Here is an 18,128-nt window from a genome sequence, read left to right on the forward strand (position 1 = left end):
CTGTATCCCCCGGACCTTCTTATTGTCTATGAAACACAGAAATTGCATCGGAATTAAATACAAAAGGCACAATGCAGAGTGAAGTACAAGAAGACTGACTCTTTCTATTGTCTACGTTTTGAACCATTCCTGTGACACTAGTTATAGATTCCGATGCTTAACTTCAGGTTTACTGTATCCCTCAGACCTTCTTAATGACGATGAAACACAGAAATTGCATCGGAATTAAATACAAAAGGCACAATGCCGACTCAAGTACAAGAAGACTGGCTCCTTTTACTGTCTCTGTTTTGAACCATTCCTGTGACACTAGTTATAGATTCCGATGCTTCACTTCAGGTTTACTGTATCACTCTGATCGTCTTATTGACGATGAGACACAGAAATTGCATCGGAATTAAATACAAAAGGCAAAATGCCGACTTAAGTAGAAAAAGACTGTCTCTTCTTACTCTCTATGTTTTGAACCATTTCTTTGCCACTAGTTATAGATTCCGATGCTTCACTTCAGGTTTACTGTATCCCTCTGAGCTTCTTATTGACGATGAAACACAGAAATTGCATCGGAATTAGATACAAAAGGCACAATGCCTCCATAAGTACAAGAAAACTGACTCTTCTTACTCTCTATGTTTTGAACCATTCCTGTGACACAAGCTGTGGATTCCGATGCTTCACTTCAGGTTTACTGTATCCAACTCACGTTCATATTGACGATGAAGCACATAAATTGCATCGGAATTAAATACAAAGGGCACAACGCAGACGTAAGTACAAGAAGACTGACTCTTCTTACTGCCGATGTTTTGAACCATTCCTGTGACGCTAGTAACAGATTCCGATGCTTCACTTCAGGTTTACTGTATCCCTCTGACCTTCTTATTAACGATCAAACACAGAAAATTCATCGCAATTAAAATCAAAAGGCACAACACCGACTCAAGTACAAGAAGACTGGCTTTTCTTACTGTCTATGTTTTGAACCATTCCTGTGACACTAGTAATAGATTCCGATGCTTCACTTCAGGTTTACCGTATCCAGCTGAACTTCTTATTGACTATGAAACACAGAAATTGCATCGGCATTTTATACAAAAGGCACAATGCCGACTTAAGTACAAGAAGACTGACTCTTCTTACTGTCTATGTTTGAAACTTTCCTTTGACACTAGTTATTGATTCCGATGCTTCACGATAGGTTGACTGTATCCCTCTGACCTTCTTATTGACGATGAAACACAGAAATTGCATCTTAATTAAATACAAAAGGCACAATATCATACACAGAAAATTGATCGGAATTAAATACAAATTGCACTATGCCGACTCAAGAACAAGAAGACTGGCTCCTCCTACTGTCTATGTTTTGAACCATTCCTGTGACACTAGTTATAGATTCCGATGCTTCACTTCAGGTTTACTGTATCACTCTGATCGTCTTATTGACGATGAGACACAGAAATTGCATCGGAATTAAATACAAAAGGCAAAATGCCGACTTAAGTAGAAAAAGACTGTCTCTTCTTACTCTCTATGTTTTGAACCATTTCTTTGCCACTAGTTATAGATTCCGATGCTTCACTTCAGGTTTACTGTATCCCTCTGAGCTTCTTATTGACGATGAAACACAGAAATTGCATCGGAATTAGATACAAAAGGCACAATGCCTCCATAAGTACAAGAAAACTGACTCTTCTTACTCTCTATGTTTTGAACCATTCCTGTGACACAAGCTATGGATTCCGATGCTTCACTTCAGGTTTACTGTATCCAACTCACGTTCATATTGACGATGAAGCACATAAATTGCATCGGAATTAAATACAAAGGGCACAACGCAGACGTAAGTACAAGAAGACTGACTCTTCTTACTGCCGATGTTTTGAACCATTCCTGTGACGCTAGTAACAGATTCCGATGCTTCACTTCAGGTTTACTGTATCCCTCTGACCTTCTTATTAACGATCAAACACAGAAAATTCATCGCAATTAAAATCAAAAGGCACAACACCGACTCAAGTACAAGAAGACTGGCTTTTCTTACTGTCTATGTTTTGAACCATTCCTGTGACACTAGTAATAGATTCCGATGCTTCACTTCAGGTTTACCGTATCCAGCTGAACTTCTTATTGACTATGAAACACAGAAATTGCATCGGCATTTTATACAAAAGGCACAATGCCGACTTAAGTACAAGAAGACTGACTCTTCTTACTGTCTATGTTTGAAACTTTCCTTTGACACTAGTTATTGATTCCGATGCTTCACGATAGGTTGACTGTATCCCTCTGACCTTCTTATTGACGATGAAACACAGAAATTGCATCTTAATTAAATACAAAAGGCACAATATCATACACAGAAAATTGATCGGAATTAAATACAAATTGCACTATGCCGACTCAAGAACAAGAAGACTGGCTCTTCCTACTGTCTATGTTTTGAACCATTTCTGTGACACTAGTTATAGATTCCGATGCTTCACTTCGGGTTCACTGTATCCCTCTGACCATCTTATTGACGAAGAAACACAGATATTGCATCGGAAATAAATACAAAAGGCACTATGCCGACTTAAGTACAAGAAGACTGACCCTTCTTACTGTTTATGTTTCGAACCATTCCAGTGACACTAGTTATAGATTCCGATGCTTCACTTCAGGTTTACTGTATCCCTCTAAGCTTCTTATTGACGATGAAACACAGAAATTGCAACGGAATTATATACAAAAGGCACAATGGCGACTTAAGTACAAGAAAACTGACTCTTCTTACTCTCTATGTTTTGAACCATTCCTGTGACACAAGCAATAGATTCCTATGCTTCACTTCAGGTTTACTGTATCCAGCTGACCTTCATATTGACGATGAAGCACATAAATTGCATCGGAATTAAATACAAAAGGCACAGTGCAGACGTAAGTATAAGAAGACTGACTCCTCTTACTGCGTATGTTTTGAACCATTCCTTTGACGCTAGTAATAGATTCCGATGCTTCACTTCAGGTTTACTATATCCCTCTGACCTTCTTATTAACGATCAAACACAGAAAATTCATCGCAATTAAAAACAAAAGGCACAACGCCGACTCAAGTCAAGAAGACTGGCTCTTCTTACTGTCTATGTTTTGAACCATTCCTGTGACACTAGTTATAGATTCCGATGCTTCACTTCAGGTTTACCGTATCCAGCTGAACTTCTTATTCACTATGAACCACAGAAATTGCATCGGAATTAAATACAAAAGGCACAATGCCGACTAAAGTACAAGAAGACTGACTCTACTTACTGTTTATGTTTTGAATCATTCCTGTGACACTAGTTATAGATTCCGATGCTTCACTTCAGGTTTACTGTATACAGCTGACCTTCTTATTGACGATGAAACACAGAAATTGCATCGGAATTAAATATATAATTCACAATGCAGACTTAAGTACAAGAAAACGGACTCTTGTTACTGTCTATGTTTTGAACCATTCCTGTGACAGTAGTTATAGATTCCGATGCTTCACTTCAGGTTTATTGTAACCCTCTGACCTCCACATTGACGATGAAACACAGAAATTTCATCTTAATTAAATACAAAAGGCACAATGCAGACGTAAGTACAAGAAGACTGACTCTTCTTACTGTCTATGTTTTGAACCAATCCTGTGACACTAGTAATACATTCCGATGCTTCACTTCAGGTTTACTGTATCCCTCTGACCTTCTTATTGACGATCAAACACAGAAAATTCATCGCAATTAAATACAAAAGGCACAATGCCGACTCAAGTACAAGAAGACTGGCTCTTCTTACTGTCTATGTTTTGAACCATTCCTGTGACACTAGTTATAGATTCCGATGCTTCACTTCAGGTTTACCGTATCCAGCTGACCTTCTTATTGATTATGAAGCACAGAAATTGCATTGGAATTAAATACAATAGGCACATTGTCGACTTAAGTACAAGAAGACTGACTCTTCTTACTGTGTTTTGAACCATTCCTGTGACATTAGTTATAGATTTCAATGCTTCACTTCAGGTTTACTGTATCCAGCTGACCCTCGTATTGGCGATGATGCACAAAAATGCCATCGGAATAAAATACAAAAGTCACAATGCCGACTAAAGTACAAGAAGACTGACTCTACTTACTGTTTATGTTTTGAACCATTCCTGTGACAATTAGTTTTAGATTCCGATGCTTCATTTCAGGTTTGCTGTATACAGCTGACCTTCTTATTGACGATGAAATACAGAAATTGCATCGGAATTAAATACAAAAGGCACAATGCCGACTTAAGTACAAGAAAACTGACTCTTCTTACTGTCTATGTTCTGAACCATTCCTGTGACACTAGTTATAGATTCCGATGCTTCACTTCAGGTTTACTTTATCCCTCTGACCTCCTCTTTGACGATGAAACACAGAAATTTCATCTTAATTAAATACAAAAGGCACAATGCAGACGTAAGTACAAGAAGACTGACTCTTCTTACTGTCTATGTTTTGAACAAATCCCGTGACGCTAGTAATAGATTCCGATGCTTCACTTCAGGTTAACTGTATCCCTCTGACCTTCTTATTGACGATCAAATACAGAAAATTCATCGCTATTAAAAACAAAAGGCACAATGCCGACTCAAGTACAAGCAGACAGGCTCTTCTTACTGTCTATGTTTTGAACCATTCCTGTGACACTAGTTATAGATTCCGATGCTTCACTTCAGGTTTACCGTATCCAGCCGACCTTCTTATTGACTATGAAGCACAGAAATTGCATCGGAAATATTTACAAAAGGCACAATGTCGACTTAAGTACAAGATGACTGACTCTTCATACTGTCTATGCTTTGAACCATTCCTGTGATACTAGTTATTGATTCCGATGCGTCACTTCAGGTTTTCTGTATCCCTCTGACCTTCTTATTGACGATGAAACACAGAAATTGCATCGGATTTATATACAAATGGCACAATGCCGACTTAAGTACAAGAAGACTGACTCTTCTTACTAACTATGTTTTGAACCTTTCCTGTGACACTAGTTATTGATTCCGATGCTTCACTTCAGGTTGACTGTATCCCTCTGCCCTTCTTATTGACGATGAAACACTGAAATTGCATCTTAATTAAATACAAAAGGCGCAATGCCAACTTAAGTACAAGAAGACTGACTCTTCTTATGTCTATGTTTTGAACCATTCCTGTGACACTAGTTATAGATTCCGATGCTTCACTTCAGGTTTACTGTGTCCCTCTGACCTTCGTATTGACGATCAAACACAGAAAATTGATCGGAATTAAATACAAAAGGCACAATGCTGACTCAAGTACAAGAAGACTGGCTCTTCTTACTGTCTATGATTGGAACCATTCCTGTGACACTAGTTATAGATTCCGATGCTTAACTTCAGGTTCACTGTATCCAGATGACTTTCTTATTGACGATGAAACACAGAAACTGCATCGGAATTAAACACAAAAGGCACAATGCCGACTTAAGTACAAGAAGACTGACTCTTCTTACTGCCTATGTTTTGAACCATTCCTGTGACACTAGTTATAGATTCCGATGCTTCACTTCAGGTATACTATACCCAGCTGACCATCGTATTGACGATGAAACACAGAAATTGAATCGGCATTTTATACAAAAGGCACAATGCCGACTTAAGTACAAGAAAACTGACTCTTCTTACTGTTTATGTTTTGAACCATTCCTGTGACACTAGTTATAGATTCCGTTGCTTCCCTTCAGGTTTACTGTATCCCTGTGACCTTCTTATTGACGATGAATCACAGAAATTGTATCAAAATTAAATACAAAAGGCACAATGCCGACTTAAGTACAAGAAAACTGACTCTTCTTACTGTCTATCTTTTGAACCATTTCTGTGACATTTGTTATAGATTCCGATGCTTCACTTCAGGTTTACTGTATCCCCCGGACCTTCTTATTGACTATGAAACACAGAAATTGTATCGGAATTAAATACAAAAGGCACAATGCCGAGTGAAGTACAGGAAGACTGACTCTTTCTATTGTCTACGTTTTGAACTATTCCTGTGACACTAGATATAGATTCCGATACTTAACTTCAGGTTTACTGTATCCCTCAGACCTTCTTATTGACGATGAAACACAGAAATTGCATCGGAATTAAATACAAAAGGCACAATGCCGACTCAAGTACAAGAACACTGGCTCCTCTTACTGTCTCTGTTTTGAAATATTCCTGTGACAATAGTTATAGATTCCGATGCTTCACTTCAGGTTTACTGTATCCCTCTGATCGTCTTATTGACGATCAAACACAGAAAATTCATCGGAATTAAATACAAAAGGCACAATGACGGCTCAAACACAAGTAGACCGGCTCTTCTTACTGTCTATGTTTTGAACCATTCCCGTGACACTAGTTATAGATTCCGATGCTTCACTTCAGGTCTACTGTATCCCTCTGAGCATCCTATTGACGATGAAACACAGAAAATGCATCGGAATTATATACAAAAGGCACAATGCCGACTTAAGTAAAAGAAGACTGACTCTTCTTACTGTCTATGTTTTGAACCATTCCTGTGACACTAGTTATAGATTACGATGCTTCACTTCAGGTTTACTGTATCCCTCTGAGCTTCTTATTGACGATGAAACACAGGAATTGCATCGGAATTATATACAAAAGGCACAATGCCGACTTAAGTAAAAGAAGACTGACTCTTCTTACTGTCTATGTTTTGAACCATTCCTGTGACACTAGTTATAGATTCCGATGCTTCACTTCAGGTTTACTGTATCCCTTTCACCTTCTTATTGACGTTGAAACACAGAAATGGCATCTTCATTAAATACAAAAGACAAAATGCCGACTTATGAACAGGAAAACTGACTCTTCTTACTGTCTATGTTTTGAACCATTCCTGTGACACTAGTTATCGATTCTGATGCTTCACTTCAGGTTTACTGTATCCCTCTTACCTTCTTATTGACGATGAATCACAGAAATTGCATCGGAATTATATAGAAAAGGCACAATGCCGACTTAAGTACAAGAAGACTGACTCTTCTTACTGTCTATGTTTTGAACCATTCCTGTGACACTATTTATAGATTCTGATGCTTCACTTCAGGTTTACTGTATCCCTCTGACATTCTTATTGACAATGAAACACAGAAATAGCATCTCAATTAAATACAAAAGGCACAATGGCGACATAAATTTAAGAGGACTGACTCTTCTAACTGTCTATGTTTTGAACCATTCCTGTGACACTAGTTATAGATTCCGATTTTTCACTTCAGCTTTACTGTATCCCTCTGACCTTCTTATTGACGATCAAACACAGAAAATAGATCGGAATTAAATACAAAAGGCACAATGCCGACAAAAGTACAAGAAGACTGGCACTTCTTACTGTCTATGTTTTGAACCATTCCTGTGACACTAGTTATTCCGATGCTTCACTTCAGGTTAACTGTATCCAGCTGACCTTCTTATTGACGATGAAGCACAGAAATTGCAGCGGAATTAAATACAAAAGGCACAATGCAGACTTAAGTACAAGAAGACTGACTCTTCTTACTGTCTATGTTTTGAACCATTCCTGTGACACAAGTTATAGATTCCGATGCTTCACTTCGGTTTTACTGTATCCCTCTGACCTTATTGACGATGAATCACAGAACTTGCATCGGAATTAAATACTAAAGGCACAATTCCGACTTAAGTCCAGGAAGACTGACCCTTCCTACTGTCTATGTTTTGAACCATTACTGTGACCATTACTGTGACACTAGTTTTAGATTCCGATGCTTCACTTCAGGTTTACTGTATCCCTCTGACATCCTTTTTGACGATAAAACACAGAAATTGCATCTTAATTGAATACAAAAGGCACAATGCCGACTTAAGTACAAGAAGACTGACTCTTCTTACTGTCTATGTATTGAACCATTGATGTGACACGAGTTATAGATTCCGATGCTTCACTTCAGGTTTAATGTATCCCTCTGACCTTCTCATTGACGATCAATCACAGATATTACATCGGAATTAAATACAAAAGGCACAATGCCGACTCAAGTACAAGTAGACTGGCTCTTCTTACTGTCTATGTTTTGAACCATTCCCGTGACACTAGTTATAGATTCCGGTGCTTCACTTCAGGTCTACTGTATCCCTCTGAGCTTCTTATTGACGATGAAACACAGAAATTGCATTGGAATTGAATACAAAAGGCACAATGCCGACTTAAGTACAAGTAGACTGACTCTTCTTACTGTCTATGCTTTAAACCATTCCTGTGACACTAGTTATAGATTCCGATGTTCACTTCAGGTTTACTGTATCCCTCTGTTCTTCTTATTGACGATGATACACAGAAATTGCATCCGAATTAAATACAAAAGGCACAATGCCGACTTAAGTAAAAAAAGGCTGTCTCTTCTTACTCTCTATGTTTTGAACCATTCCTGTGACACTAGTTATAGATTTCGATGCTTCACTTCAGGTTTACTGTATCCCTCTGACCTTCTTATTGACGAAGAAACACAGAAATTGCTTCGGAATTAAATAAGAAAAGCACAACGCCGACTTAAGTACAAGAAGACTGGCTCTTCTTACTGTCTATGTTTTGAACCATTCCTGTGACACTGGTTATAGATTCCGATGCTTCACTTCAGGTTTGCTGTATCCCTCTGACCTTCTTATTGACGATGAAACACAGAAATTGCATCGGAATGAAATACAAAGGGCACAATACCGACTTAAGTACAAGAAAACTGACTCTTCTTACTGTCTATGATTTGAACCATTCCTGTGACACTAGTTATAGATTCCGATGCTTCACTTCAGGTTTACTGTATCCCTTTCACCTTCTTATTGACGTTGAAACACAGAAATGGCATCTTCATTAAATACAAAAGACAAAATGCCGACTTATGAACAGGAAAATTGACTCTTCTTACTGTCTATGTTTTGAACCATTCCTGTGACACTAGTTATCGATTCTGATGCTTCACTTCAGGTTTACTGTATCCCTCTTACCTTCTTATTGACGATGAATCACAGAAATTGCATCGGAATTATATAGAAAAGGCACAATGCCGACTTAAGTACAAGAAGACTGACTCTTCTTACTGTCTATGTTTTGAACCATTCCTGTGACACTATTTATAGATTCTGATGCTTCACTTCAGGTTTACTGTATCCCTCTGACATTCTTATTGACAATGAAACACAGAAATAGCATCTCAATTAAATACAAAAGGCACAATGACGACATAAATTTAAGAGGACTGACTCTTCTAACTGTCTATGTTTTGAACCATTCCTGTGACACTAGTTATAGATTCCGATTTTTCACTTCAGCTTTACTGTATCCCTCTGACCTTCTTATTGACGATCAAACACAGAAAATAGATCGGAATTAAATACAAAAGGCACAATGCTGACAAAAGTACAAGAAGACTGGCACTTCTTACTGTCTATGTTTTGAACCATTCCTGTGACACTAGTTATTCCGACTCTTCACTTCAGGTTAACTGTATCCAGCTGACCTTCTTATTGACGATGAAGCACAGAAATTGCAGCGGAATTAAATACAAAAGGCACAATGCAGACTTAAGTACAAGAAGACTGACTCTTCTTACTGTCTATGTTTTGAACCATTCCTGTGACACAAGTTATAGATTCCGATGCTTCACTTCGGTTTTACTGTATCCCTCTGACCTTATTGACGATGAATCACAGAACTTGCATCGGAATTAAATACTAAAGGCACAATTCCGACTTAAGTCCAGGAAGACTGACCCTTCCTACTGTCTATGTTTTGAACCATTACTGTGACCATTACTGTGACACTAGTTTTAGATTCCGATGCTTCACTTCAGGTTTACTGTATCCCTCTGACATCCTTTTTGACGATAAAACACAGAAATTGCATCTTAATTGAATACAAAAGGCACAATGCCGACTTAAGTACAAGAAGACTGACTCTTCTTACTGTCTATGTATTGAACCATTGATGTGACACGAGTTATAGATTCCGATGCTTCACTTCAGGTTTAATGTATCCCTCTGACCTTCTCATTGACGATCAATCACAGAAATTACATCGGAATTAAATACAAAAGGCACAATGCCGACTCAAGTACAAGTAGACTGGCTCTTCTTACTGTCTATGTTTTGAACCATTCCCGTGACACTAGCTATAGATTCCGGTGCTTCACTTCAGGTCTACTGTATCCCTCTGAGCTTCTTATTGACGATGAAACACAGAAATTGCATTGGAATTGAATACAAAAGGCACAATGCCGACTTAAGTACAAGTAGACTGACTCTTCTTACTGTCTATGCTTTAAACCATTCCTGTGACACTAGTTATAGATTCCGATGTTCACTTCAGGTTTACTGTATCCCTCTGTTCTTCTTATTGACGATGATACACAGAAATTGCATCCGAATTAAATACAAAAGGCACAATGCCGACTTAAGTAAAAAAAGGCTGTCTCTTCTTACTCTCTATGTTTTGAACCATTCCTGTGACACTAGTTATAGATTTCGATGCTTCACTTCAGGTTTACTGTATCCCTCTGACCTTCTTATTGACGAAGAAACACAGAAATTGCTTCGGAATTAAATAAGAAAAGCACAATGCCGACTTAAGTACAAGAAGACTGACTCTTCTAACTGTCTATGTTTTGAACCATTCCTGTGACACTAGTTATAGATTCCAATGCTTCACTTCAGGTTTACTGGATCCCTCTGACCTTCTTATTGACGATGAAACACAGAGTTTGCATCGGAATTAAATACAAAATGCACAATGCCGATTCAAGTACAAGAAGACTGGCTCTTCTTACTGTCTATGTTTTGAACCATTCCTGTGACACTGGTTATAGATTCCGATGCTTCACTTCAGGTTTGCTGTATCCCTCTGACCTTCTTATTGACGATGAAACACAGAAATTGCATCGGAATGAAATACAAAGGGCACAATACCGACTTAAGTACAAGAAAACTGACTCTTCTTACTGTCTATGATTTGAACCATTCCTGTGACACTAGTTATAGATTCCGATGCATCACTTCAGTTTTACTGTATCCCTCTAACCTTCTTATTGACGATGAAACACAGAAACTGCATCGGAATTAAATACAAAAGGCACAATGCCGACTTAAGTACAAGAAGACTGACTCTTCTTACTGTCTATGTTTTGAACCATTCGAGTGAAACTAGTTATAGATTCCGATGCATCACTTCAGGTTTACTGTATCCCTCTGACCTTCTTATTGACGATCAAACACAAATTTCATCGGAATTAAATACAAAATACAAAATGCCGACTCAAGTACAAGAAGACTGGCTCTTCTTACTGCCTATGTTTTGAACCATTCCTGTGACACTAGTTGTAGATTCCGATGCTTCACTTCAGGTTTACTGTTCCCAGCTGACCTCCTTAATGGCGATGAAACACAGAAATTGCATCGGCATTTTATACAAAAGGCACAATGCCGACTTAAGTACAAGAAGACTGACTCTTCTTACTGTCTATGCTTTGAACTTTTCCTGTGACACTAGTTATTGATTCCGATGCTTCACTTCAGGTTGACAGTATCACTCTGACCTTCTTAATAACGATGAGACACAGAAATTGCATCTTAATTAAATCCAAGACACAATGCCGACTTAAGTACAAGAAGACTGGCTGTTCTTAGTGTTTATGTTTTGAACAATTCCTGTGACACTAGTTATACATTCCGATGCTTCACTTCAGGTTTACTGTATCCCTCTGACCACCTTATTGACGAAGAAACACAGATATTGCATCGGAATTAAATACAAAAGGCACTATGCCGACTTAAGTACAAAAAGACTGACCCTTCTTACTGTCTATGCTTTGAACCATTCCTGTGACACTAGTTATAGATTCCGATGCTTCACTTCAGGTTTACTGTATCCCTCTGAGCTTCCTATTGACGATGAAACACAGAAATTGCAACGGAATTATATACAAAAGGCACAATGCCGCCTTAAGTACAAGAAGTCTGACTCTTCTTACTCTCTATGCTTTGAACCATTCCTGTGACACTAGTTATAGATTTCGAAGCTTCACTTCAGGTTTACTGTATCAATCTGACCTTCTTATTGACGATGAAACACTGAAATTGCATCGGAATTAAATACGAAAGGCACAATCCCGACTTAAGTACAACAAGACCGACCCTTCTTACTGTCTATGTTTTGAACCATTCCTGTGACACTAATGATAGGTTCCGATGTTCACTTCAGGTTTACTTTATCCCTCTGACCTTCTTATTGACGATCAAACACAGAAAATTGATCGGAATTAAATACAAAAGGCACAATGCCGACTCAAGTACAAGAAGACTGGCTCTTCTTACTGTCTATGTTTTGAACCATTCCTGTGACACTAGTTATAGATTCCGATGCTTCACTTCACGTTTACTGTATCCAGCTGACCTTCTTATTGACGATGAACCACAGAAATTGCATCGGAATTAAATACAAAAGGCACAATGCAGACTTATGTACAAGAAGACTGACTCTTCTTACTGTCTATGATTTGAACCATTCCTGTGACACAAGTTATAGATTCCGATACTTCACTTCACTTTTACTGTATCGCTCTGACCTTCTTTTTGACGATGAAACACAGAAATTGCATCGGAATTAAACACAATAGGCATAATTCCGACTTAAGGACAAGAAGACTGACTCTTCCTACTGTCTATGTTTTCAACCATTACTGTGACACTAGTTATAGATTCCGATGCTTCACCTCAGTTTTACTGTATCCCTCTGACCGTCTTATTGATGATGAAACACAGAAATTGCATCGGAATTAAATACAAAAGGCGCAATAACGACTCAAGTACAAGACGTCTGGCGCTTCTTACTGTCTATATTTTGAACCTTTCCTGTGAGACCGGTTTTGGATTCCGATGCTTCACTTCAGGTTTACTGTATCCCTTGAACTTTCTTATTGACGACGAAACACAGAAATTGCATCGGAATTAAATAGAGAAGGCACAATGCTGACTTAAGTACAAGAAAACTGACTCGTCTCCCTGTCTATGATTTGAACCATTCCTGTGACACTAGTTATAGATTCCGATGCTTCTCTTCAGTTTTACTGTATCCCTCTGACCTTCTTATTGACGATGAAACACAGAAACTGCAACGGAAATAAATACAAAAGGCACAATTCCGACTTAAGAACAAGAAGACTGACCCTTCCTACTGCCTATGTTTTGAACCATAACTGTGACACTAGTTTTAGATTCCGATGCTTCCCTTCAGGTTTACTGTATCCCTCTGACCTCCTTATTGACGATGAAACCCTGAAATTGCCTCTTAATTGAATACAAAAGGCACAATGCCGTTTTAAGTACAAGAAGACTGACTCTTCTTACTGTCTATGTATTGAACCATTCCTGTGACGCTAGTTACAGATTCCGATGCTTCACTTCAGGTTTAATGTATCCCTCTGACCTTCTTATTGACGATGAAACACAGAAATTGCATCTTAATTAAATACAAAAGGCACAATGAAGACTTAAGTGCAAGAAGACTGACTCTTCTTACTGTCTATGTTTTGAACCATTCCTGTGACACTAGTTATAGATTCCGATGCTTCACTTCAGGTTTACTGTATCCCTCTGACCTTATTATTGACGAACAATCACACAAAATTGATCGCAATTAAATACAAAAGGCACAATGCCGACTCAAGTACAAGAAGACTGGCTCTTCTTACTGTCTATGTTTTGAACCATTCCTGTGACACTAGTTATAGATTCCGATGATTCACTTCAGGTTTACTGTATCCCTCTGACTTTCTCATTGACGATCAAGCACAGAAATTACATCGGAATTAAATACGAAAGGCACAATGCCGACTCAAGTACAAGTAGACTGGCTCTTCTTATTGTCTATGTTTTGAACCATTCCCGTGACACTAGTTATAGATTCCGATGCTTCGCTGTAGGTCTACTGTATCCCTCTGAGCTTCTTATTGACGATGAAACACAGAAATTGGATAGGAATTAAATACAAAAGGCATAATGCCGACTTAAGTACAAGTAGACTGACTCTTCTTACTGACTTTGTTTTGAACCATTCCTTTGACACTAGTTATAGATTCCGATGCTTCACTTCAGTTTTACTGTATCCAGCTGAGCTTCTTATTGACGATGAAACACAGAAATTGCATCGTAATTAGATACAAACGGCACAATGCCGACTAAGGTACAAGAAGTCTGGCTCTTCATACTGTCTATGTTTTGAACCTTTTCTGTGAGACCGGTTTTAGATTTCGATGCTTCACTTCAGGTTTACTGTCTCCCTTGGACCTAGTTATTGACGACGAAACACAGAAATTGCATCGGAATTAAATACAAAATGCACAATTCCGACTTACGTACAAGAAAACTGACTCTTCTTAAAATCTATGCTTTGAACCATTCCTGTGAAACTAGTTATAGATTCTGATGCTGCACTTTAGGTTTACTGTATCCAGCTTACCTTCTTACTGACGATGAAACACAGAAACTGCATCGGAATTAAATACAAAAGGCACAATGCCGACTTAAGTACAAGAAAACTGACTCTTCTTACTGTCCATGCTTTTAACCATTCCTGTGACACTAGTTATAGATTCCGATGCTTCACTTCAGTTTTACTGTATCCCCCTGACCTTCTTATTGACAATGGAACACAGAAATTGCATCGGAATTAAATACAAAAGGCACAATGCCGACTCAAGTACTAGAAGACTGACTCTTCTTACTGTCTATGTTTTGAACTATTGCCGTGACACTAGTTATAGTTTCCGATGCTTCACTTCAAATTTACTGTATCCCCCTGACCGTCGTATTGACGATGAACACAGAAATGGCTTCGGAATTAAATACAAAAGGCACAAAGCCGACTCTAGTACAAGATGACTGGCTCTTCTTCCTGTCTGTGCTTAGAACCATTCCTGTGAAACTAGCTATAGATTCCGATGCTTCACTTCAGGTTTAGTGTATACCTCTGACCTTCTCATTGACGATCAAACACAGAAATTACATCGGAATTAAATACAAAAGGCACAATACCGACTCAAGTACAAGTAGACTGGCTCAGCTTACTGTCTATGTTATGAACCATTCCCGAGACACTAGTTATATAATTCCGATGCTTCACTTCAGGTCTACTGTATCCCTCTGAGCATATTATTGACGATGCAACACAAAAATTGCATCGGAATTATATACAAAAGGCACAATGCCGACTCAGGTACAAGAAGTCTGGCTCTTCTTACTGTCTATGTTTTGAACCATTTCTGAGAGACCGGTTTAAGATTTCGATGCTTCACTTCAGGTTTACTGTCTCCCTTGGACCTTCTTATTTACGACGAAACACAGAAATTGCATCGGAATTAAATACAAACGGCACAATGCCGACTTAAGTACAAGTAGACTGACTTTTCTTACTGTCGATGTTTTGAACCATTCCTTTGACACTAGTTATAGATTCCGATGCATCACTTCAGTTTTACTGTATTCCTCTGACCGTCTTATTGATGATGAAACACAGAAATTGCATCAGAATTAAATACAAATGGCACAATGACGACTCAAGTACAAGAAGTCTGGCGCTTCTAACTGTCTATGTTTTGAACCTTAACTGTGAGACCGGTTTTGGATTCCGATGCCTCATTTCAGGTTTACTGTATCCCTTGGACTTTCTTATTGACGACGAAACACAGAAATTGCATCAGAATTAAATAGAAAAGGCACAATGCCGACTTAAGTACAAGAAAACTGACTCTTCTTCCTGTCTATGTTTTGAACCATTCCTGAGACACTAGTAATAGACTCCGATGCTTCACTTCTGATTTACTGTATCCCCCTGACCGTCGTATTGACGATGAAAACAGAAATTGCATCGGAATTAAATACAAAAGGCACAATGCCGACTCAAGTACAAGAAGACTGGCACTTCTTTCTGTCTATGCTTTAAACCTTTCCTGTTACACTAGTTATGGATTCAGATGCTTCACTTCAGGTTTACTGTATCCAGCTGACCTTCTTATTGACGATGAACACAGAAATTGCCTCGGAATTAAATACAAAAGGCACAATACCGACATAAGTACAAGAAGACTGACTCTTCTTACTGTCTGTGCTTTGAACCATTACTGTGACACTAATTTTACAATCCGATGCTTCACTCCAGGTTTACTGTATCCCTCTGACCTCCTTATTCACGATGAAACACAGATATGGATCCTTAATTGAATACAAAAGGCACAATGCCGACTTAAGAACAAGAAGACTGACTCTTCTTACTGTCTATGTTTTTAACCATCGCTGAGACACTAGTTATAGATTCCGATGCTTCCCTTCAGGTTTACTGTGTCCCTTGGACCTTCTTCTTGACGATGAAACACGGTAATTGCATCGGAATTAATTAGAAAAGGCACAATGTTGACTTAAGGACAAGAAGACTGACTCTTCTTACTGTCTATGTTTTTAACCATTCCTGTGACACTAGTTATAGATTCCGATGCTTCACTTCAGATTTACTGTAACCCCCTGACCGACGTATTGACGATGAACACAGAAATTGCATCGGAATTAAATACAAAAGGCACAATGCCGACTTAAGTACAAGAATACTGACTCTTCCTACTGTCTATGATTTAAACCATTTCTGTGACACTAGCTTTAGATTCCGATGCTTCACTTCAGTTTTACTGTATCCCCTGACCTTCGTATTGACGATGAAACACAGAAATCGCATCGGAATTAAATACAAAAGGCACAATGCCGACTTAAGTACAGGAATACTGACTCTTCTTACCGTCTATGTTTTGACCATCGCTGAGACACTAGTTATAGATTCCGATGCTTCACTCCAGGTTTACTGTATCCCTTGGAGCTTCTCATTGACGATGAAACACAGAAATTGTATCGGAATTAAATACAAAAGGCACAATGCCGACTTAAATACAAGAAGACTGATTCTTCTTACTGACTATGATTTGAACCATTCCTGTGACACTAGTTATAGATTCCGATGCTTCCCTTCAGGTTTACTGTATCCCTTGGTCCTTCTTATTGACGATTAAACACAGAAATTCTATCGGAATCAAATACAAAAGGCACAATGCCGACTTAAATACAAGAAGACTGACTCTTCTTACTGTCTATGTTTTGAACCATTCCTGTGACACTAGTTATTGATTCCGATGCTTCACTGCAGGTTTACTTTGTCCCTTAAACCTTCTTATTGACGATGACACACAGAAATTGCATCCGAATTAAATACAAAAGGGCACAATGCCGACTTAAGTACAAGAAGACCGACTCTTCTTACTGACTATATTTTGAACCATTCCTGTGACACTAGTTATAGATTCCGATGCTTCACTTCAGGTTTACTGTATCCCTTGGACCTTCTTATTGACGATGAAACACAGAAATTGCATCGGAATTATATAGAAAAGGCACAATGTCGACATAAGAACAAGAAGACTGACTCTTCCTACTGTCTATGTATTGAACCATTCCTGTGACACTAGTTATAGATACCGATGCTTCACTCCAGGTTTACTGTATCCCTTGGACCTTCTTATTTACGCTGTAACACAGAAATTGCATCGGAATTAAATACAAAAGGTACAATGCCGACTTAAGTACAAGAAGACTGACTCTTCTTACAGACTATGATTTGAACCATTCCTGTGACACTAGTTATAGATTCCGATGCATCACTTCAGGTTTACTGTATCCCTTGGACCTTCTTATTGACGATGAAACACAGAAATTGTATCGGAATTAAATACAAAAGGTACAATGCCGACTTAAGTACAAGAAGACTGACTCTTCCTACTGTCTATGATTTGAACCATTCCTGTGACACTAGTTTTAGATTCAGATGCATCACTTCAGGTTTAGTGTATCCCTTGGACCTTCTTATTGACGATGAAACACAGAAATTGTATCGGAATTAAATACAAAAAGCGCAATGACGACTTAAGTACAAGAAGACTGACTCTTCTTAACGTCTATGCTTTTAACCATTAATGTGACACTAGTTATAGATTCCGATGAT

The sequence above is a fragment of the Schistocerca serialis genome, chromosome 11 (genome assembly GCF_023864345.2).
Source record: "Schistocerca serialis cubense isolate TAMUIC-IGC-003099 chromosome 11, iqSchSeri2.2, whole genome shotgun sequence".
NCBI lineage: Eukaryota > Metazoa > Arthropoda > Insecta > Orthoptera > Acrididae > Schistocerca > Schistocerca serialis.